Genomic DNA, 24,956 nt, shown 5'->3' on the forward strand with positions numbered 1-24,956 from the left:
TATCTGATACTAAGTTCACTATTTTAAAAATGATGACATTTTCTGATTCATCGGTTAAGATTTTTTTTTCCCCACACAAATGTATTTCTTTTTTTTTTCTAACCCAGTTAATTTTAGCTGATGGCTGGTGAGCATGAAGTGAACATTGTGAATGGTTGTGGATAGTTACAATGAAGGTCTATTCTTCAAGCTCCTGGACTTGAGCCAAAGAGACAAGTGCAGTGTCAGAGAGAGAGAGTGCGCTCTACAGCTGCGCTCCTGTGCGTGCCTGTGCTCGTGCCCGTGCGTGTGTGTGACGCAGCAGTCGTAGTGGAGGCGGAAGGACAGGATAAGAGGCTGCTGCGGAGAATCGAAAGTGTTTCAGATGTGACTTTGCTCCTCGTGGTCCTCGGGGACACTGTGCACCGCGATGTCAGACATGGAGCTGATCCCGCTGCTCTGCCTCCTGTCTCTGTGGGCTGGATGCACCTCTGCGCAGGAAATCAGTAAGAAAAACTCTCACAGGATCTTTAGAGTGGGCTCGTGTTGGCTCAGAACGAGGCCTGTGTGGATAGAACTGTTTGTTTGCGCGGAAGCTGCTTCGACACCTGCAGCCTGTGTTATTAGGCGACTGTTTGGCTAATGTCCTGTACTCTAATGATTATGTATGTCCTGATAGTTAAGCTGTTAGTTCATAAACTGCTTATAATATGGATGGTTTGATGCCTGCGTGCCCATGGCTACTACGAAGCGACGTCATTAGGTGTGACTCATAACTTTTTGTTGGCAACACAGGAGGAAGGAGAGGGAAGAGGGAATCGAGCATCAGGCCTGGCTAAGGTCTATGCGGTGGATTTTGGAGACCTCTAGTGGTGAGAGGTGACCAGTGCAGGTGCAGAAATAGCCAGTCAATAGACTTTAAAACTACATCATTTCGAGTTTAACCTCTGACTTAATAAGCCTTCTTGAGAAGTACTGAAACACGCTCAACTTTAAAACCTCTTCCTCATGACGTCTTAAACCATTTGTTGTTTTTTACTGAGTGATGAATGAATCATCAGACATTTGACTTTTTTTTCACATTAGGTCATTTTCATGAGTAGTGCAGTGAACAATTGGTTACATGATCTGCTTTTACCTCATTGTCTTCCCCCGTTTAATCAGACTTAAGAATATTATGTAATATTTATTATCACTCATAATGCATTTGTGTTGTGTTGTAGGGCCTGGGCCTGGAGTAGTGAATGTGCCAGAAGGTGACGATGCCCGCCTCGATTGTGCTCAGGCCTCTGGACAGAGCATAGATGAGTTTGACTGGAGGAAAGACAATGGAGACGAGGAGAAGAAGGAGGTGTTTATGTATAAAAGTGGCTCTTACTACGGTAATGGCCTTCCGGGCCAAGACGAACAATTCAAAAGCCGTGTTGAGTTTTTTCAACATAAACTTGAATCAGGAAATGCCTCCATATTAATCAAAAACACACGTCTGGAGGATAACGGCACTTACACCTGTGGTTTAGGCCTAGACATGTACAAAAGACAGGAGGTTCACATAAGACTCAATGTTGGTGAGTATTTTAGACAGTATTTCAATAAATTCAGTTGAATTCACACTTTCTGTTTGGCTTCATTTGTCTCCTCTGTTTTGCTGCTTGTTTATGATTTGTCTGCTACTTTGTTTTGCTTATTAATATTAATCTGCTATGTTAGAGTGTTTAAGTTACTTCTGAATTTATACATTTATCTTTAACTTTTATCATGTGATGCTTGATCAGCATTGTTGGCACTCAGCCCTTAAAATGTATACCCCCATGTTCAATCTGTTTAATCGAACAAATATCAAAACTTTCTCCATGTTTTATTTTCTTCTGTTACAGGCGGTGTTTTAATCTTTTAGCACATTGAATTGTAATTGACAGACTTGTGTTTTCTTTTCATAGTTATTTTTAATTGTTAACACATTAAAACTATTAGTACCTGACATTATTTAAAAACATTATTTGGACCAAATCTATCTGCTTTTGTTCTGAGCGAATGGGTTTTGCTTTTAATTTAAACATTAACTTAGTTATCAAGGTCAAGACGCAGGTGAAAACCTTAAAATTGTATAAAAAGGAATCTGAAGGTTGGATTCAAAATTAAATACATCTTTAAAGCTGCGCTGTAGATTCTTGTAATCAGAATTAACACATATTCTACATTTGAGGCACATCTGGTGACAGTCACATAATGAAAATAAACGATTTATAGCTATAAAAGAGTATTTAAAGTGTTATATTGCCTAATGTGTTGAGTTGTGTTGAAAACACACTGCTGCCATAAAGACTGAGGCTGACTATAGGAACTACTGTTTATGGCTAGTTGTTTACAGAGAATTTTTAAAATAAATGTATTTCTTAAAATATACAGTTACAAAAATATAGATGTATATTTACAATAATGTTGTAATATTCGAATTAGTCAAGTATATATTGTGTTTTTGCTCTACATTCAATGTATCCTTGAGGGCTAATCAGAAATTAGACATACATTATGGTCAGTAGGTGTTTGTGTTTGTGACTTATTTTTTTTGGACGATGAACCTCACTATTGGCTGGAATCGGTTGTCAATCAAACACTTGTGGACTCTGCAGAGCATCCTCTGTTGCTGACTGGTGCACTTCTTAAGTTGGCCAGAACAGAACTTGAATTAAGAACGCTGATTGGTTTATTTCCATCTAGCGATGATATGATTCTCAACCCCATTGACAAACAAACAAACAAACAAAAAAACAATCAAACAATCAAACAAACAAACAAACAAACAAACAAACACAAACAGTCAATCAATTGATCAACCTTTATTTGTATAGCAGTTTACAACAGCACCTGCTGAGCCAAAGTGCTTTCCATAAGTGCAGTGTACTAAAAACAACACAAAACAAAAATTGAAACCAAACATAAATTACATAGGCCATGTGCAATTAGCAACTAAAAATAGGTTTCGACAGGTACGTTTTCCACCTAGCTACAGTGGCAGGTCAGTAATGGCACGTATCTCGACAGGCAAACTGTTGAAGTGGCTGGCCCTCTAAAAGAAGCATTGCTTTTATGCTTTTGGTCCTGGGGGACCTTCAGCAGGTGTTGTCCTGCAGACCGCGCAGCTCTATTGGATGTGCAACAAGCAGTTCAAGTCGTCATAGACATTAGTGAAACTTCAGTTCAAACTATCTCATTTCTCATTACTTTAGTTTGGGATAGACTACTGTTTAAAAGCTTATTAGTGATCTCGTAAACGAAATCGGAACATACCCTCATCATAAACCCAATAAGTGCGCCCGCCTCTTCTAAACGTTTTCTAAAGACCCTTCTATATTGTATGTTATGTGTGGAGTTGTTTACCGTGTAAATATCAAAATGGATCATCTGCATTACAATGGTTTGAATAATCCATGTTATAATGACAAAGAATTGCGTTACAGTGAGGGACCTCGAGCAAGCTAGTACGCTATTTTGTTTGCAAAACAAAAACAAAAGGCTAACATATGTTGTTGCATTAGTCAGGTCGCATGCATTCTTGTACACACAAGAGTTTAAAGATCAGAAACGACACTGGTGAGTAAAGAAAAGGCGGTAGGCTATAAAATTATATTCTATAATCTATAATTACTTCTATATAAAAGAGGAAAAATAATAGTGCGTGCGTGCGTGTGTGTGCGTGCGTGTGTGTGTCATTACAAAATAAATACAGGGCTATTTATTTTTAGACCTGAGCCAATACATTTAAGATAGATCAGCCAAGTGTTTTTGGCATTATTGATCGTCTCTCCTCTCCACAGGGGCAGCGCGCGTGCCATACATCAGGACAGTTCGTGACAAAATTACCTGGAGGTTACTGGAGTGCAAAGCTCAAGGTGTCCCTGAACCTGAAGTGGAGTGGAGAAACAGTGCCAGAGAAGTACTTGCTAAACACAATCCAACAAGTGAAAACAGACTCTCACATGTTGAACTTATACTGAATGTGAGCAAAAGTGACAACTTCACTTGTGTGGTCACCCAGTGGAAAATCTTCCACCAGATCAATTATACAACAGAAGTGAGCATTCCAGGTAACATTATACAAATGTGTGGGTAAAAAGGTGATTGAATACAAATGAAATAGCTAACATGTGAACAAACAAGGTGTTTTGTAAAATTAGAATTATGAATCAATGTGGTTCTTTAATTTTCAATAATAATGAATAACTAATTTGTCCCCCTATGTTCTCATCTATTGTAGATGTTGTTGCCGTGTCTGAAGGAGATGATGCAATTCTGCCTTGTGTCTTGGACTCCAAAGAAAACATACAGAGCCAGGAGTTCTCCTGGAGGAAAGATGATAAGGAAGCATTTTTTTACAACAGAGGCAGAGTGGAGGAAGATAAACAGTTCACGGGACGACTAATGCATTTTCAACATGAACTAAAGTCTGGAAATGCCTCCATCAAAATCCACAACATAGAGAAGACTGACAGTGGACGTTACAGCTGTCACTTCCCACATATCCAGAAATCTCTTGTCATTCTCCGGGTAGCCGGTATGTTATCTCATTGTTCTAACTGACACCATTAGTTTAACCTCAGTGAATGTTACTTTATTTAAAAAGCAGTACCAAACCATTTAGTTAGTCTGTGCTCATGCAACCTACTTTTTGTAGCTGCAGAGTATAATACATTTGTGTCATGGACATTTAAAATTAATTGTGTGTTTTGCAAAACCCCGTTCCAAAATGATCATTGTAGAATCATACCTCAGAGCAACCGTTGCTATCCGTCATTCTTTGAATCTCCTGCCATATAAAAAAAGTGGGGCACGTTGTGTTTTTCCCCTTTCAAAGCTAAAATACAAAATGGTTGGATATTACCACACGGTGATATTTCAGCCACGGGTGCTTTAGAAGAAAAAGAAGAACTTCATAGCGCCTTTCACAGACATGGTCACAAAGCACTTAACATGTGACAATTATACATCACTCCATACTCGGTGATGATCAGCTTCCCCTGGGGGAGACTGACAGAAATGCTGTCATGGCTGCACACATCTGGGCCAACGGTCCCTGACCACCACAATGCATTCACACACAGACACACAAACACACACACATCATTCATCCTGGCCTATTGTACATATTTTTAGTGGTAGGGGAAACCTACACAGACACCGGGGGGAACATGCAAACTCCACACAGAAAGGCCCTGTCCAGGTGGGAATTGAACCCTGGACCTTCTACCTGTAAAGCACGCGCGCAAACCGCTGCGCTACTGTGCCTCGATTAGCGCTCACCAGTGCTGATAGCACACAGGGCATCATGACTTGTATGTTACATTGCTGAATAAACACAGACGCGGGGGAGACAGAGCCACTGTAGCTAGAAGCAGCTGGGGGTCTGTGAGCCGCCTTTCTCCTGTAGGTTTAGCTAGCTAGTTAACTAAACAATAACACAAATATTTGTTTCATTACTAGATTAACATGAGAAGAGAACTTAGACTAGTGGACTAGTCCACGTGGGCCTTTATTGTGTTGCATTTAATGTAGCTCCTGGGACTTGTCCGATTTCACAAGAGACTGGTGCTTTAGCTTCAATAGTTTTAGTGTTCCCATCGTTGCTTTTTTCCAATATAATCCTCCACTAAACCTTGTGCCCCATTTTTCCTTGAACTGGAGGACATTGCACTGCCAGTGGAGCAAAAAGAGTCATTGCTTCTCTGTTGTGACATGTGGTAAACTTCGTTGGCCGTGGTAGGCATTTTACATTTTCATATTTGATTTTTATTAAAATCCTATAATCAGCAAAAACAATGTCCATCAACAGGGCACTGCTTCTCTTGCGCTGTAACAGATCTATCATTTTATAAAACCGAGTTAGAGGCCTGTCTGCATCAGCTGTTGCCTACCATTCACCAAAACATCTGGCGAAATTGCAGAAGCTAAAAATAACAGCGATCGCTCGTATTCACCTTATTACACCCCACCCACTTTTGCATCTTTTTGCTTTAGATCGGCACTTCCTTTGTATTGACATTTTTTGTTAAGCGTGACGTCCGTTCATTCACTGGAGAACGAGGGAAAATTTTCGCCACTAAAATCTGACATTAGTAGATTGATTTGTGTAAAATGTCTAATGTTCATTTGCACCAACAAGTCAACACTGCACCGTTTCTGAAATAAATCTAAAAAAGGAATATTGAGTGCCTTGATCCTGTCTCTTGTTCAAATACATACTGTACTAGTTTGCCTTTGTACTATGACTCCTTTCTTTTATATTACAGAACAGACTGGAATGGTTATCACAGTACCTGCTCTTATATTCATTGTAGTCTCACTGTTGGTTCTTGGAATCCTAATTGGGTTCACTCTTGCCAATTTCCAGAAGCTGAAGAGACGCTGCTTAAAAGGTCAGTTGGTTAGTTTCTTCTAAAACAAAATTCATAGTAAACATTGTTTTCAAACCAATTCCACCAATTTCGCGTATATATATATGTTGTAAACTTTAACCTTTCTTCTCTCATTTGTGCAGGTCAAATGCCAGTACCAACCATGCCTCAATGATTTTTGTTTTTTCTTGTGCAAAGAGAGAATAGGTCTATACTGCATTGTTTAAAAACATTATAATAGGGCCAACACTAGGCATCTTCGAATTGCACCTCAAACTGTGAATAAAGGAACTTGCTTTCAGTCTTTCATAGCTCTTGTTTTTTTCCATTTGTAATGTTTTGTTCTTCGAGTGTCCAGCTTGGGATAACAAAAGGAAAACTGCACATATTGTCTAGCATTTTCAACAAAAATGATAACACATACTGTGTCAACAGTACTAACATTTTTAAAAATGTCTATCATATTCTGTTAAGATTTTACAAAGTTATATACCCCATAACCTTGATATTTTTCAGTATAAATAGCTTGATGATACTGTAAAAAAACTGTTATACTTAATGCCAGCAGTTGCAGCACACTTTCAAAACCATAGCATTAGAAGTTGAAAAGAACCTGCCTATTGGAGGCAAATTATTTTAATTAAAGCAAAAGAAAAGTGCTGTCAGTGGGGAATCAAAGAATGGATTTGAATGAGAACCTAATTAAATCTCATATTTGGCTGCCTTTAGTTAATATCTATGGAAACAATGAATAGTAAATATTTACTGACAGCTTATCGATCTTTTTCTCTCATGCCAATTCACATCGCCATTTGTGGGCATGTTGCACATAATTTACCATCTGAAATTGCGTATTATAGTATTATAATGCCCAAACTCAATGAAAATAGATAACAAATATGACCCACAGACACTAGAATGTGCTACTTGTTTTGCATTTATGCAAGCGATAGGTAAATAACCAGAGGTGGGTAGTACTCAGTTACACTTACGTGTAACTTTTTGAAGTAATTGTACTTTTGCAAGTAGTTTTTTCATACAGTACTTTCTACTAATATTAAAAGCACTCTTACTTAAGTTAAAAATACACAAATCACAAATCTTTATTTTGACACATAAAATATATGTGTTTTATGTTTTGTTCATTTAATTCTTCATAATTTATTTAGAAGTTTTATGGTATTTCCTTATACCACATTTTCACATCATTAAATCATTTTTTATTGCTCACCATTTTTGTCACTTCTGCGACATGATCAAACAGTTACTCAGTGCGCACAAGTAGGCTACTTTATTAATCTTACTTGAGTAATTGTTCGGGCCACCATTTTTTCGTGTACTTGGGTAAATTTGTTTTAAAGTAACAGAGCCTATACTTGAGCAAATATTTTGGCTACTCTACCCACCTCTGTAAATAACCCACATAATGTGTTTCCATCAGTCTCAAAAGAGGCACACCAGAGCCACACGAGGTCCTTGAGGTGGTCCTTGCTCTATGGGCATACGGCCTACTACCTGTGCGTAATGACGCTGCAGTGTTGCTATAAAAGCGCCTGCGCTTACGTATGCCTGCATACTTCAATGGTGTCTGCAGAAGAGTGGCTATCACTTCGCTCAACACGGTCATGAAACTGCTTCCGCTCCTCTGCCTCTTGTCTCCTTTCGTTGGATCCAACTCGGCGCAACAATCGAGTAAGAAAAATATAAACTTCATACGCGTGATTATTTAGGTTATTTTTCTTTACAGAAGGAATATTATAGTATGTCACTGAGGGCCCTTTTGGCACCAGCTCGTCCACATGTTTTCATCCATGTCCTCCTTGTGGAAGGCATTGCAAGCTACTATGATGTTACTTTATTTACCCAACTTTCATTTGGTCAGTGGAGTTGATTTCTTTTTGTTTCGTGATTCTGTAGGCTAATCTGTCTTGATTCATCAAATCAAAATGTCTTAAACAACAGATTTTAGAGGGACATTTGTTTGCGGCATAAACAAATCAAACTGGAAAAAATATATAATTAAAGAACCTCGCACTACTGAGTGATGTCATTAGGTGTGGCTAAATATTTATACTGCTTCGAGGCGGAAGGATGATTTGCCTTCATCTTCGACGCTTGTATGCGTCCTTATAAATGAGGATACGAGTTTAAACCGGAGACAGTGCAGTGAGTGACGAGGCTTCAGGACTGCTTGCAGAGAGGCCTGTCTGCTGTATAGAGCCGATAGTGACCTCTAGTGGAGAGAATATCGCCTGCATACTGTATGTTGCTGAAGTCTGCAGTTTGACAAAATGCCCTCTTCAAGGTAGCGGGTTTTTGTTTTTTGTTTTTTTAAATATATCAAACAAGTTGGATTAAATGATGTCCTAAGAAGTAATATGATTTGGTCAATAAGGGGTCAAAGGATCATTGTTATTACTCTTTACTACTTATTTGGTTATCTGAATTTTGAACAATTTTGATTTTGTTTCTGGGGAATTAAGTGATTATGTTGTGTTGTAGGACCTGATGATGTGGTGACTGTGTCAGAAGGTGAAGATGCCCTCCTCCCTTGTGCTCTGGACTCTGGGCAGCACATTGATAAGTTTGACTGGAAGAAAGACAATGAAGAAGATGAAACGAAGAAGGAAGTGTTTTTCTATGACAGAGGCTTTTACTACGGTCATGGCAGGACGGGCCAAAGTGAACAATTCAAAAACCGTGTACATTTTTATATAGAAGAACTTAAATCAGGAAACGCCACAATAAAAATCCAAAACACACGTTTAGAGGATAATGGCACTTACACTTGTGTGTTACTTGAACCACACAGACTGCAGATTAACATTAGGCTCAATGTGGGTGAGTATTTTAATGTATTTCCATTATTTCCGTTGAATGTACAGCTTCTGTTTGGCTTCATAGTGTCTGCTCTATTTTTAATTTATTCTCAGTCTGTTCTACGTTAGACTTTGCTTTTAGACATTTTCATTTACTTCTGAAGTAACACATTTGCTTTAATACAGTGAAGGTTGTGTATGTGATGTAATGCAATATCATACCATTCATGTGTTTTATCTTGCAGTTGGTGATTTAATCTTTTAGAACGTTCAAAGAAAATGGTCAGATTAAGATTCTGCCTACAATCATATTTTTAACTGCGAACACACTTCAAACGGTTTAGGGATGACAGGATTTCAAAGTGCTAGTCAGGACAAAAGTCGATGTTTGTTCACAGAGTGGAGAGAAATCACATCGTTTAATTAAGAGTCATTATTGTAGAACAATTGAAACTCCGATAAAGACTTGAAAACTACACACAAAACAAGTATTGTTTTCAGTCCAAATGCAATAAGCCTTTTATGTTAAGTGATTTTTCCTTCTCGGTCATAATAGCACATTTCACACATGTCTAACACGTGTTTGACTCTTTGAAGGTTGAAAATCACACTGATATAACATACATTTAATTGAAAATAAAATACACAAAGAAAACACTTGTATGTATTTATTAATAACTTTTATCATTTTTTTGAAGTCTGTGGTGGTCCATGGTGGTGTGATATATTTTATGTAACAACATAAAATAGCTTTGATGTTGTGTTTATAATTTAATAATTTTATAATGTTAGAGTTGATTTCAAAATTGCATTGTTTAAATCTTAGAATGAACAGGCCCTACAGAATAGTATGCGTCTCATTTCAAGAGCACGCACCGAGGGTCAGCTCCAGCTCGTGGTGTAGACGCTGGACCAAGATTTCTCTGGTCTTTCCCAAGCTGTGTGAATGCTTTGCCTCCCTATGTGCGAACTGTCCCTTCAGTGGAATGTTTAAAGTCTCATCTTGAGACCCACTTTTATTCTCTTGGTTTTTATAGCGTGTTACATACCTGTAACACCTGTTACATATTTTCATTTATTTTATTTACATTATTTATACATCGTTATTTTATGGTTTTGCCTTTTAGAGTTTTGATTATCTTTATGGTTTCAATATCGACAATTGAAGTTTAAATGAAACAATCATTATTTTATTGTTGTTTTTATTCTTTATTACTTGGGCAGTACTTTGGAAACTTTTTTTGTTTGTTATTTTAGTTAGTTGTATATATTGAATTTGTTAGGATTGATTTAAGGACCCCACACACACGCATGTCGCACACTCTCCCAAATGTGTCTCATAATAACGATATTAAGCAATAGGCCTAATATCGTTAGGCCTATTGCTTGCGTTTTAAATGTATTTGTCTAAAGATTCAAATATTTTTTGATTAATTACTTGTGCTGGTTGGAGTCCACACTTCTAGGCTTACATCATAGACGTGGTTTTGATGGTAACTAACTCATACAGCTTTAATGTTTGGACTCTCCAGTGTCTGTACACAGCTGTCAATCACACATTTGCAGAGCAGCTACTGTGGTTAACTTAATGTACCTCTAAAGTTCTCAAGTGCCAGACTGCATCTCATGCAGCCATGCTGCTTGATTCCCTTTTTTTTCTGAGGCGTAGTTAAATCTGCTACATCTTAGGTTGTAACAACCTGTCAGTAACTTTAAATAGCCATACCTACTAACATTTATATAGTTCTTTGTTTTACTAAAAGATCGAGGTCATATCAGCAACAACATCAACAATGAAATAAAACAGCTTACCTATAACTTACATACTGCCTAATTGGTGCAGGAAATTGTCAATACTGTGATTATGTATCATCAAATGTGTTCCCCTTGCTAACCAACTTACCAAATTACTTATGTATGTATTTTTAGTTTACTTTTTGATCTTTGGGTCACATACATTCTGGTGTACACAGCAGGTTAAAGATCAGGAATGTAGCAGGTGAGTACTGAGGGCAGTGTCAAAATATTAACTTTTAAAATAGGCTGAATTAGTATGTTTATAGGTTTATGTAGACTCACAACATAGTTCGTACAGCCTAGCTAAGCTTTGCTCTTGTTCTTTTCAAATTAGGTGCCGCTTCTGTGCCACATGTCAAGCCAATTGGCGAGGAAGAAGCCTGGAGTTTTTTACAGTGCAAAGTTCTTGGTGTCCCCAAACCTGAAGTGGAGTGGAGAAACAGTGCAGGAAAAGTACTTTCGACTTGCCACTCGGCGCAAGCTAAACATGTTATGGCACACAAAGACTCTTCAGGACGCTTTCATGTGGAACTGCGTTTGAATGTGACCAGGAGTGACACCTACACCTGTGTGGCCACTCAGAGGGACATATACCACCAGATTAACAATTCATTGGATGTGCACATTCAACGTAAGGGTTCTGATGGAATCGGGCAATGCAAAGTTGGTAAAGCGTGTACATGAAAGAATCTGCATGGGGTTATCTGTCTTTTGTTGTTTTTTCCCTCGTCAGATTCTGTGGCTGTGATGGCAGGACATGACGCAATACTTCCTTGTTCCCTGGACTCCAAAGAGGACATTCAAAGAATGGTATTTAGCTGGTGGAAAGATCACAAAAAAATTTATTCATACCATGGGGGTCAAGCAAAGGAAGATGATCAGTTCAGAGGACGACTGACACTTTTTCAGCATGAGTTCAAGTCTGGAAACGCCTCCATCAAAATCCACAATACGCAGAAGAGTGACAGTGGACGTTTCAGCTGTCACTTCCCACATATTCAGAAATCACACATTAAGCTATTTGTAGTTGGTATGTTATATTTAGACTATTGTATTTTGTCTAATTTTGCTCTCAAGAAAAACAATAATGATGCATATACAAGTATTGTTTGTGTTTCAGAGAATAAACACACTTTTGGTAAGTATAATTTCAACTTTTAAAATGTTCTTCAGTTATTACTCATTTTGGATTGAGTGTGACATCTGAACCAACACACGGAAACTTACACATGTGCTTCTTTATATATATATATATATATATATATATATATATATATATTTATTTATTTTTTTTTTTTTTTTTAAAGAATACCCCTCCAGATTGCTTGTTGTGGTGGCTCTTTTTCAATTGTGCTGCTGGTAGCAATTGTGGATAACTGAAAAGGTTTGTATAAGATGAGCAGTGTGTTCATCAAAATACTTCTTGTAGATAACCCCCTCTCCCAATTTATATGCAGGCAAAACAAGGAAACACATTTGCAACACCCAGTGGCAACAGCTCAAAGAGACTCTACTTTTATCATTTTAATAAACTATGCATGGTCTTATGCCTCTTGTAAATTTCTGTAAAATATTGTGCAAAATGAGTATTTTGTGTTTTTTACCGCCTGTAATTGATATTGCTACCTATTTACTTTTGTGAAGAAGTCAAAGTCTAATAAATATGACTATGAGAGAAGATGCAATTTGTCCTAATTTTGAGTAAGGGGTGCTGAAGAGACTTCACCCAGAGTGCACCGACCAGGCAAGGACTGTCACTGATTCAACCCTATCTGCAGAATGACTCCCATGGGCCATCTGTCCAGATTTTTTATTGTGGCAATGTACACAGCCTATACTGTAGGAAGTTTATTGGTAAGTGCCACCCATAATATATTGAGGTGACATGACCAGTGCAACAGAAGTGCAGCCTGTAGCGTTAGACAGAGTGTAATATACTGGGTAGGTCTACTTTGGACCGGTACCAAAGTGTAACAACGTGAATGTGGAATTACCGGTATACATTTTTAGTGCGATTCATTCCAAAATGTAATTTCTTTGTGCTTTATTAGGTGGGGAAATAGCCAAACTATTTACTCAAGCAAGAGAGTAATGTTATTTTAAAATAATTTGACTCAAGCAGCCTACTAAAAAATAGAGGCTCACACTAAATGTGCACTTGACACGCGTGTCATTTACACGCATTTTAGAGACCAGGCTATTTCATAAAGGAAAGTTACATACCCTCTATGGGAGATTGGGGGCGCTGTTTTTGCAGACTTCTTATAAAGTAAATCGGGGTTACAACCATAAACGACCAGTGGTGACGTTTTCTTTTCGAGGACGCTGACTATCTACAAGAGGCTGCGCCGCTGCTGTAGGAAATCATTTTCAGATATGAAACTATCTGCTCCAGGTCGAGCTGATAGCGAGGCCCACAAAGACGGTGTGAAGCAGCTCTTGCTTCTCTGCCTCCTGTCTCCATGGGGTGGATTCTCATCCGCGCAACTAATGAGTAAGCACATTTCCCTGCCTTTAATGTCAATAGCTTAACGAACTGTGTACCGGCTACTCAAAAAGAAGGAATAGCCTGGGTGTATGTTGGCAGCTGGCTCACATAAGTTAGTTACCTTATTGGCATTGTATTTGTTGCCCCCTCGAAATCACCAGGGAGAATCAGTTGGCTTTTCAAAGTTTATTTCGAGCTCAAATAGTACAGAAAAGAAAAGGGTAAACATAGGTCCCCTGTGAATAAAGAATAAAATAGTTTAGCGTACTATGGATTAAGTTAAAATGGACAAACAGATAAAACGACACTTACACGTCCCAGATGTAACAAGGCTTAGGCCACGGCCCGACTACTGCGCCACAGCTTCTGGACTGAGGCTGTGGGCCTAGCTCTTTTAAACTAGCATAAAGCGGTCACGTGATGGATGCGCTTCCGGTTTCAATTAATAAAAAGACAGTGTTTAATTTAGCGAAAAGATGAATAAATACTGTTATTTACAGTGAACCATTTACCAACAATAAGAAAGCGCTTAAATACTTTGTCGAAAATGGGCGAGCAACACCCTCCCCCACTAAAAATAATGTTAACCCAACATTCCCTTAATCCTACTGGGGGGTCTTACTTGACTTAAACCATAAATTGTAGTAAATAAACAATTTGAACCACAACAATACTTCACAAAAGAGTCCAGGCTAAATGAATAGTGTCCGTTATCCAAGAGTCCTTTGGCACGGCGGTACGCGCAGGTTTAAAGGTCCATTTCCGTATTTGGGTAGATAGTCCGTTGAAGCATTGGTGGGCCCCAGAATCTTCAGAATTGACTCAAGGAAAATACCTTCTACCCAAGATTTTGTAGCAGCATAGCAAACCAACTAAACAAATGGCATGTACTACTGAAACAATAATTAAAGTACATTTACTACTATTGCACATATCTCTATTGCACACAAGCCACATACTTTAAAGTGCAAAGTGCAAAGTGCAACTCAATTAGCAGGTACATAAAGTGCATGTTACTACTGCATTACGACTGGGAATTAAAAAGGATATAGGTTGGCCGAGGTGCTGAAGAAGCCGTCTCGGACCCTCGCTGGTTTGGACACACCGACAGGACAGGTCTGCACTTCCAGGACCGTGGGCTCACCAAGCTGGTCGTAGGTGTACAAGCGCCTGGGCCGTCTAGTTCTGACAGGTCTTGCAGGTCCCTCCGAGGAGTCAGAGGAGGATGCCTCTCGCTCAGATGAATCCGCTTCCTGTACTGGCTCTGGCTCCGGCTCAGAGTCAACCTCTGGGATCAGGATCACCACTTCAGCTCTCTCCTCAGCAGGTGCAGCTCCCTGTTCCGGCTGTCTTGGAGTGGGGACTCTAGGTTGGAACTCTCTGGCAGTTGGATTGAGCGGCTGAAGAGCGGGTTGGGGTGGCAGGACGAGATGGTAGTCTTCCTCACTAGAGCTCTCTGTACCTGCAGGCTGGATGTTGCACTTAACACTTGTCCCTCTTCCTGGCGACGTTCTGGTTCTCCTGCTTCTCCTTTTAGGGTTGGGGACGACAGGCGCTGGTTCAACCAGGTAAGGACAAGGTAAGAGCAAGTTTCTGTGCAGCACCCGTCTTCTCCCTACAGCATTCAGAGGCTCAACCACATAGACAGGGCTTCCAGGGCCTTTGCTCTCCCTCACCACATGGACAGTGTCCTCCCAGTGACTGCGGAGCTTCCCCGGACCACCTCGAGGCGTGAGATTTCTCACCAATACATGGTCACCCGGGTTCAGCGTGGAGCTCCAGGCGCGCTGATTGTAATAATCTTGGCCCTTTTTTGCAGACTTCCTCATGTTCGTCAGGGCAATGGAATAGGCTTCCTGCATTGCCTCTCTCCACTTCTCCGCATAACCAGCAGGGGTCTGTTTCTCTGCGTCACCGAGCTTCTTGGGAAACAAGAGGTCAACTGGGAGGGTTGGTTCACGTCCAAAAAGCAAGAAGAAAGGGGAGTACCCTGTCGCCTCGTGGATGGTGGAGTTGTAGGCATGAACTACTTTGTTGAGGTGCTCCTTCCATCTGGCCTTTTGTGTCTCCTCCAGTGTCCGCAGCATACTCAACAGAGTCCTGTTAAAACGTTCGGCAGGGTTAGCTTGGGGGTGGTAAGGTGTAGTGCGAGAGTGTTGAATACCACCATATTCCTGGAGCTTCCGAAACAGCTGGTTCTCAAACTCTCTCCCTTGGTCGTGGTGGATCCTGGATGGAAACCCAAAGCGTGGGATAAATTCGTCAAACAGCTTTCTGGCAGCAGTTTTCCCGGCCTTGTCTTTGGTTGCGTAGGCCTGAGCGTATTTAGTGAAATGGTCCACTAAAACCAGGATATACTCTTCCCCCCCGTTGCTTTTCTCCAGATGTAAAAAGTCTATTGAGACCATCTCGAATGGTGCAGAAGTTTCAATGCTTTGAAGTGGTGTCCTTGTGACTCTGTTGGGCCTTTTGTTTTTGATGCAGCTGCAGACACGTGTAACGTAGTGCTCCATCTCCTGCCTCATTTTTGGCCAAAAGAAGCGCTCTCGGGCCAGGGCCACCATCCGGTCAGCACCCAAGTGTCCCATCTCCTCATGGAGGTACTTGTACACCAGGGGCTTCAAGGGCTCTGGCACCACCAGTTGCAGCCTGTTGTTGGTCTTCCTCCACAGGAGTCCATCTTCACCCAGCTGCAGCTTTGGCCATTCTCTCAGGAGAACCCGGACCTGCTCACTCTCTGCAGCTTTGTCTCTGTACTTCAGGTAAGTGTTTTCTCTTTTCAGGTTGGAGACCCTCTGGATGGCTGGATCTGCATTCTGCTGGGCCTGGATGTCTTGGATGGAGAAGGGCTGAAGGGGTGGTACAGCACTGCCATCTGGTGGTAGGACATCCACATTACAGGTGACAGCAGAAATCCAGTTGATCTCACCTGTTTGGCTGCTTTTGACTGCTTTACAGATGCTGTCCATGACCTCCGGCTCACACTCTTCCGTGCACTCCTGCATGATGGTTTTGATGGGCTTAGGTCTGCGAGAGAGAAAGTCAGCATCTGTGTTAGCTGTTCCAGGTCTGTACTTGAGTGTAAATCTATAGTCTGCCAGCTCTGCAACCCAGCGGTGACCCGTGGCGTTGAGTTTTGCCGACTTGGTAACGTAAGTGAGTGGGTTATTGTCACTGTAGACTGTGAAGTGTGGCGCGTGGAACAGGTAGTCACGGAAACGCTCTGTGATGGCCCATTTCAGTGCGAGGAATTCCAGTTTTCCTGAGTGCAGCTTGTAGTTCTTCTCTGCAGGCGTCAGGGTTCTGGATCCGTAGCCAATCACTCTCAGTGCGCCATCTTGTCGCTGGTACAGCACAGCACCGAGCCCTTGCTCTGAGGCGTCAACATGGAGAATGAAAGGCTGCTCGAGGTCTGGATATGCCATAACAGGTGGATTTGTAAGTTGGTTCACAAGCGTCTCTAAAACTGCTCTGTGTATTTCTGTCCACTGAACCGGAGAGGAGGGTGGGAGCTGAGCACCTGTATGTTTTGTCCCCTTTTTGTGGCAGTGTTTTGGCTCACCTTTGGGCTTTGCCAGCAGCTCATACAGTGGTTTTGCAGCCCTGGAGAAGTCCTGGATGTAAGCTCTGTAGTAGCTCAAGAATCCCAGGAGCTTCCTCACCTCCCTCACTGTAGCTGGGGTCTGGTACGTGAGCGCCTTTACTGCCTCCACCTCTCTTGGGTTCATCCTGTATCCTTCTGCAGAGATCACACGACCAACATACGTTACTTGTGGCTTAAACAACTCACATTTTTCGGCTCTCAGCTTCATCCCACAGGCTCTCTGTCGCCGCAGGACTTGTCTGACGTTTTCCACATGTTGGTCAAATGTGCGGCTGAAAACAAGGACATCATCCAGATAGGGCACACAGACTTCATCCCTCAGATCTCCCAGGCATCCCTCCATGTGGCGTTGAAAAGCAGCCGGGGCATTTGAGAGGCCAAATGGGATCCTGGTCCACTCATAGAGTCCCCATGGTGTAATAAAGGCTGTGTATGGTCTGCTCTTCTCGCTCATGAAGCCTTGGTGGTATGCTTTGCCCTGGTCCAGGACGGTGAACCAGGAGTTTCCACCCAAGTTTTCCAGGATTTCTTGGATCCTGGGGATGGGATGACGGTCTGGCCAGGTCTTCTCATTCAGCAGCCTGTAATCAATGCATAACCGGAGAGTGCCGTCCTTTTTCCTGACGCAGACTACCGGTGAAGAGTAAGAGGAATAGGACTTTTGAACCCAACCTCTACTCAACAAATCCTGAATGTGAGCCTTGACTTCCTGATACAGGTGTCGGGGTATGGCATTGTATGTTCTCTGGACAGGAACAGAGTCTTTCAAATTAATGTCCATTTGCAAACCAGTGATACAACCAGCATCCCACTCATCTCTGGCAAACACGTCACCCTCCTCCACCAGCATCTGACGAACTCTGTGCTGCTGCTCTGCCGAGAGGTGACTCAGATCTACAGGCGGGACCCAGGGCTCCCTCTGTGGTGCTTGACTGGGCTGCTCCGGTGAGGATGTGGCACTGCCCTCTGGTGACTTGGGCTCTAGTGGATAAACTGCATCAACACTGTGTAACCAGCCAAGCGTTGTGCGGCCACAAAGAGTAATATCACAGTCTGTTGTGTTTTCAACAGTTACCTTAATCCTCGTATTCTCTTGATGTTGAATGAGCTGCTCTCTTACTTTGAGTCCTGTGGGCCACGGTGTCTCCGGGTTAGGCTCCAACACGACGTGAGTTCCACAGAGCAACCCTTGCTGTAGATAGTTGCATTGCACTTGGATGGCGTTCCTCTTTGGGACAGTAACTGGCATTCTTCCCAGACGAGCAATGTGGGGGTTGTTTTCAGGTGACGGCTTCTGTAAAACAGTTAGAACAGCCCTCGCAGTTTCCTGACCCACATCAAGTGCTGAACAAAATCTCCTTACCATGTGACCAGAAGGAAAACAGCTTCCAAGACCCTCATTTGCCAAAGCCAGCTCCTCAATTACATTAAATCCAATAATAGGACGTTCCAGATCTGTAGAGGCGACTAAGATAGGAACAACTACTGGTTCATCACTCATCCCAGCAACAGCATCTTGTGACAGTGCAAACTTCACTTCAATCCAGCCCTGGTATGGAATCTTTGTCCCATTTGCTGCGGACAGATCCAGCCCTCCTTCTTCCAGTAACTCTTCCACAGGCCTCACAGTAACATGGGGTAAGTGTCTCTGCTTCCACTCATCTCCAATAATGGACACTTGTGAACCAGTGTCCCACAGCACTTTGGTGTCAACATTGTTCATTGTGGCTCGAACAAGGCACCTCCTTCCCACCAGCTTAGCAGTTTGATGTTGTTTACCAGTGAGGGGCGCTGTGGTGCAGAATATGTCTGTGTTCTTACCAAGATGTACGCTGGTTTCGATCTTGTTGGTGGAGGCTGTGGTGTTCCTAGGCGCTCTGCGGCAACCAACGGCCCAGTGGTCTATGCTCCCACACTTGTAGCAGTGGTCGCATTTCCCCCCTGGATTGGTCCGCTGGCACTGGTGACACTGCCGGTTGGGGCGTGTCCTTGGTGGTGGTCTGTTGTAGCTGTGGCTGGCTTGTCCCCATGGTGGTGGTTGTCCGGGTGGCTGGTGTAGGCTTGACAGCTGAGTGGTGAGATTCTGAATGGCTTCACAGATTGCTTTGTTCCCCTGGTCTACTTTCTCCATCAATGTGTCACGTTTTTCAAACTTTTGCTTTTTATAACTGGTAGAGTTACTGTCATAACTGCTGCTCTCTGAATCAGTGAAATGTGGATCTTTACTCACCGCTAACACCTTGGCTCTGGATTTGCTTGACAGCTTGCCCTTCCTCTCCATTTCCAGGTTGTAGGCGGCGGTCATTTTCTCCAGCAGAACTTCATCAGTTACTCTCGGTTTTTGCAAATATGGCTTTAAGTCAATACGGATGGTGTCATCTTGAAGTCCGGTAAGTATGGTTTGCAAAAACTGATTTTGGATGAGCTCTGGGCTGTACTTCAAGCCAGTGTCTGATCTCTCTGAAGCAAAGAGTATCTGTTGCCTCAAGTCCATAGCTCGAACTAAAAACTGGACTGGAGTCTCTCCGTGATCTTGTGCAGCACGAGTTAAGGAGTGGTACAGCTCATTAGCATCTTTTTCAACAAAATGAGTCCGCAATATTTGTTTCAGAGCTTTCAATGACAAATCATCTCTACTTTCCAGATAACTTCGCAGTTTTGTTCCTGGAATAATAGCTTGAAGGACTGCGTCAATAATTTCGCATTCATCATATCCCTTCTTTAATGCTTTTGTAATTTGTCTCTCTAAACTTGCATATCCCAGCTTATCCGTTTGATTATGTTCACCAATTTGTCCATTAATTTTCAAGTCTTTTCTATACATTGGGTGAACAACAGTTTGAGTTCTTTCAGTCAAATTATTAATGGCAGTAAGCGTGGTGGCAGAGGTGCGTGGTCTTACCACAGGTTCCGTGTTGCTGGGCGCAGTACCAGCTGTGTCCGCCAGAGGGCGGCGTGGCGACGTGGGACCAGACGTAGACAGCGTTTTTCTCAGTTCATCAATTCTGTCATTTATTTTCAATAACAATGACATTCCTTCATCTTCAAGCGACGTGACATCCTCACACTCCAAATGCTGCAGAATTAGCCTTCTCAATTTGCGAGGTGAGTTTTTATCTTCATCTTCAACATTGATTTCAAGTGTAGTGCATATTTTAAGAAGTTCCGAAGCAGGTAAGGCAATTAGCTTTCCCTCGATTTCTTCCAGCATATTTTCCCATTCAGACACTTGTTCGTTAAAGTCTGGCATGGTTGGAAAGTCTTTTACCTTGGATTTGATCGTGACTTGCGGTGGGTTGTGTCGTCTTCCTTGACCTCGCTCCCGTTAGCATTAGCTCCGTGATAGCTTCGTGTTGGCGTCTCTCGTAGCGTATTCCACTCACGAATATAGTCCACACACGCGCTCCGGTAGCCACAATCCACGGTAGCGATCCAGGTCATCCACAAACTTAATCCAACCGGGCAGAAACACCAAGATTTTGTTGCCCCCTCGAAATCACCAGGGAGAATCAGTTGGCTTTTCAAAGTTTATTTCGAGCTCAAATAGTACAGAAAAGAAAAGGGTAAACATAGGTCCCCTGTGAATAAAGAATAAAATAGTTTAGCGTACTATGGATTAAGTTAAAATGGACAAACAGATAAAACGACACTTACACGTCCCAGATGTAACAAGGCTTAGGCCACGGCCCGACTACTGCGCCACAGCTTCTGGACTGAGGCTGTGGGCCTAGCTCTTTTAAACTAGCATAAAGCGGTCACGTGATGGATGCGCTTCCGGTTTCAATTAATAAAAAGACAGTGTTTAATTTAGCGAAAAGATGAATAAATACTGTTATTTACAGTGAACCATTTACCAACAATAAGAAAGCGCTTAAATACTTTGTCGAAAATGGGCGAGCAACATATTGTATTCAGTGATAGGATATAGACGACTTTACAATATGTTCGACATTTTGGCCTGGTTGGAGTTCTGCGGTGCGAGTTGCGCTCAGCGATGTATGACTGGATAGTGGATGCCAAAATTTGGTGACAAAGTGATAACTTAACTACACGCCTCTCTACGTCTGTTAATTAGGCTGTGTGACTACTGAACTCTAGTGGCGAAAACCTACATGACGATACATAACTAGTAGAGCTCTGAATCGGCTGTCTGAGAACTACTGCATTCAGAGGAGCATGTAAATGTTCCCGTGAATCTGGTTACCCTGCTGAAAAAAACAGCACAGACCAGCAAGGGAATCATGCTGGTCTGTGCTGTTTTTTCAGCAGGGTAATTACCAGTTGAACGTAAAAAATGTTTTTTTTAAAGAACTGATTTCTTTCCCCCTCTAACTGCTATAATAAAAAAAAGATGGATAGCCTAAGGTGACAGCTGCAACAGTTTGCTGACTCTCTCCATACTCTATGTGCTCTCCTGTACAATCGAGCTTATACAGGCCAAAGATCCTTAAAATGAAAATGAAGAAAAAAAGAAAAAAGGACCGTGGATGCACAGTTCATTCGACCTCAATAATGTAGACAGATTTTTTTTTTTTTTTTTTTTTTTCATTGTACACAATTCCTTTCCCTGATGCAATAATTAAGAATGATTAAGGAATTAATGACCATATAAAGACCATAGATGGTTATTATACAAAGACCATCTATGGTCTTTATATAATATAGTGACATGTAGCAGGCCAAACTAACCCCAGTGCAGATTATACCTGGTCCTAGTTTGACTTTAGTATTATATTTGTACTTTAATATTTAGTCATTGTAAGTGTAAGCACATGCATTAGAGCATTTATGTGGTGAGAAATATGCATATATAGGTGGCAATGTCCATGTGTATAGGACTATGTTTATATGTGTACTTGGGTGTGATCTGTAGGGGGGTGTGTTTGTGCATGCATGTAGTGCAGTATGATACTTGTATATTTATACATGGATGTTCCCTCTGGAGATACAAATAAAAAAAAGAGAGAAAATATGAAATAAATAATAGTAACTTAAAAAAAGTCCCAGATACAGTATGTCTTATGTTGTGTTGTAGGACCTGATGATGTGGTGACTGTGTCAGAAGGTGAAGATGCCCTCCTCCCTTGTGCTCTGGACTCTGGGCAGCACATTGATAAGTTTGACTGGAAGAAAGACAATGAAGAAGATGAAAAGAAGAAGGAAGTGTTTTTCTATGACAGAGGCTTTTACTACGGTCATGGCAGGACGGGCCAAAGTGAACAATTCAAAAACCGTGTACATTTTTATATAGAAGAACTTAAATCAGGAAACGCCACAATAAAAATCCAAAACACACGTTTAGAGGATAATGGCACTTACACTTGTGTGTTACTTGAACCACACAGACTGCAGATTAACATTAGGCTCAATGTGGGTGAGTATTTTAATGTATTTCCATTATTTCCGTTGAATGTACAGCTTCTGTTTGGCTTCATAGTGTCTGCTCTATTTTTAATTTATTCTCAGTCTGTTCTACGTTAGACTTTGCTTTTAGACATTTTCATTTACTTCTGAAGTAACACATTTGCTTTAATACAGTGAAGGTTGTGTATGTGATGTAATGCAATATCATACCATTCATGTGTTTTATCTTGCAGTTGGTGATTTAATCTTTTAGAACGTTCAAAGAAAATGGTCAGATTAAGATTCTGCCTACAATCATATTTTTAACTGCGAACACACTTCAAACGGTTTAGGGATGACAGGATTTCAAAGTGCTAGTCAGGACAAAAGTCGATGTTTGTTCACAGAGTGGAGAGAAATCACATCGTTTAATTAAGAGTCATTATTGTAGAACAATTGAAACTCCGATAAAGACTTGAAAACTACACACAAAACAAGTATTTTTTTCAGTCCAAATGCAATAAGCCTTTTATGTTAAGTGATTTTTCCTTCTCGGTCATAATAGCACATTTCACACATGTCTAACACGTGCTTGACTCTTTGAAGGTTGAAAATCACACTGATATAACATACATTTAATTGAAAAAAATAAATAATGAGAAACTTGTATGTATTTATTTAGAACATGTCATCACTTTTTTGGTGATATATGGTGTGATATATTTTATGTAACAGATAGATTAGATGTATAGGTTTATAAGAAAAGTTATCTATTTCCAATGGGTGCCATAATGATATTCGTTGCAAAATGTTAATAGGCCTTGCTTCCTTTATAAGTGTATTCATCTGAATTTTTCACTTCATTTCAAGTAAGTGATGGCTTCTTGTTCTGGCTGGAGGGACACAGAGGTATTTTGCCTGTTAAAAAAAAAAAAAAAAGTACTTATACAAAAGGTAAGATTGGCTAAGGTTGGTAATTGGCTGGACGCTGCTGTCAATCAAACACTTGTGGAGTCTCTGCAGAGCAGCCTCTGTGATTGGCTGGTGCACCTCTAAAGTGCGCTAGTGACGCTAATTGTGCGTCTAGAGCCATGCCGATTGGTTCCTTTTGTTCCTTTACAGACTCCGATGATCCTCAACACCTCTGGTCAAACAACGAAACATTCAGAATCTGTCGAGCAATGTTGTTTTTTTTCTTTCTTTTTCTTTCTTCTTTTTAAATAAATATATAAACATTGCATGTTGTTTTCAAGGTGATGAAGTATAGGCTACTTTTCTCCCGGAAGATTTGCGCTTGTCTTATGTAGGAATATTTTCAGGCATGACGGTGAACGTTTGTTTCCTTTACTGGGCTGTGTCTAATTTTAATGTCTGTCAGTGCAAGAATAAGTCTCACCTCATGCCATTCCTCAAATTTAGTGTATAGTCAAGTTTTTTATGAGAAAAAGTGTTTAACTTGAAAGGGAAATATGTACATAGAAATGCCCTGGAAATGACCAATCCTGACTCTGCGGTGAATATGAAATGGATTGGTTCTCTAGCTATTAGTAACATTTGTTGGTGAGTTCATAAAGATTGGGTCATATACATTCTGGTGTATGTAACCGGTTAAAAATCAGAAACGTTGCTGGTGAGTACAGAGATGATGGTATAAATGTATGTATACCACCAATGTGTATAATGTCCCTTGTTATCATAGATGCTTGGAATGTCAGGTCAGTCAAGTCATAAGTCTCAACAATAACTTAATATGTAATAGAATACCCTGGCTATAATATGAGGTAATATTTAAAATTCTACCTAAAATATCTTAATAAAGCCAACAACGTTGTTTATTTCTCTTTAGGTGCAGCTCCTGTGCCATATGTCAAGCATCTCAACATGGAAAATACTCAGTGGCTATTGCAGTGTAAAGTTCTTGGTGTCCCCAAACCTGAAGTGGAGTGGAGAAACAGTGCTGGAAAAGTAGTTTCTCTGTCAGCTGCAGATAAACATGTTATGGCACACAAAGACTCTTCAGGACGCTTTCATGTGGAACTGCGTTTGAATGTGACCAGGAGTGACACCTACACCTGTGTGGCCACTCAGAGGGACATATACCACCAGATTAACAATTCATTGGATGTGCACATTCAAGGTGAGCCTTGTAAAAAAAATAATAATAATAATCCTCTTGCACAAGCTTGAGTCATCAAACTTGACTGGCCAACCTTTCATCCATGATAATCTATGTATTATTTGACGTGTCATGTTTGTGCAGAGCTACAGGATATATAATGAAGAATGCCATATATATATATATATATATTTCTAGATGCTTCCACTGGCTGGATTGTTGCTGGAGTTTTCGGTGCTCTTTTGTTCTTTTTGATCTTTGGGATCATTATATGGTGCTTCTGTAAATCTGCACGAAGAAAGCGACCAGGTAAAGAGCAGTATTGTTATTATTGAGCTTGCTACTTGAACCTTTAAACCACAGGTGCTGAAATTTTGAGTTCCTCCCAAGATTTTGATTTGGCTCATGACATGATGTA

At 40.9% G+C, this 24,956-nt stretch overlaps 1 long non-coding RNA gene across 3 annotated transcripts; it reads left to right on the forward strand.

Moving 5' to 3' along the window:
- The first annotated feature begins 285 nt into the window (after positions 1-285).
- LOC306980002 lies at positions 286-24,344 on the forward strand. 3 transcript variants are annotated; one of them, XR_013793982.1, is made up of 3 exons: positions 286-485; positions 1,203-1,547; positions 24,269-24,344. It is a non-coding gene; the product is annotated as an uncharacterized lncRNA (long non-coding RNA). The 3 variants fall into 3 exon arrangements; XR_013793983.1 differs by lacking the exon at positions 24,269-24,344 and adding an exon at positions 11,322-11,353; XR_013793984.1 differs by lacking the exon at positions 24,269-24,344 and adding an exon at positions 3,798-3,930.
- The last annotated feature ends 612 nt before the right edge of the window (positions 24,345-24,956 follow it).

This window comes from Gobius niger (genome assembly GCF_951799975.1).
Source record: "Gobius niger genome assembly, chromosome: 20".
NCBI classification, from domain to species: Eukaryota; Metazoa; Chordata; class Actinopteri; order Gobiiformes; family Gobiidae; genus Gobius; species Gobius niger.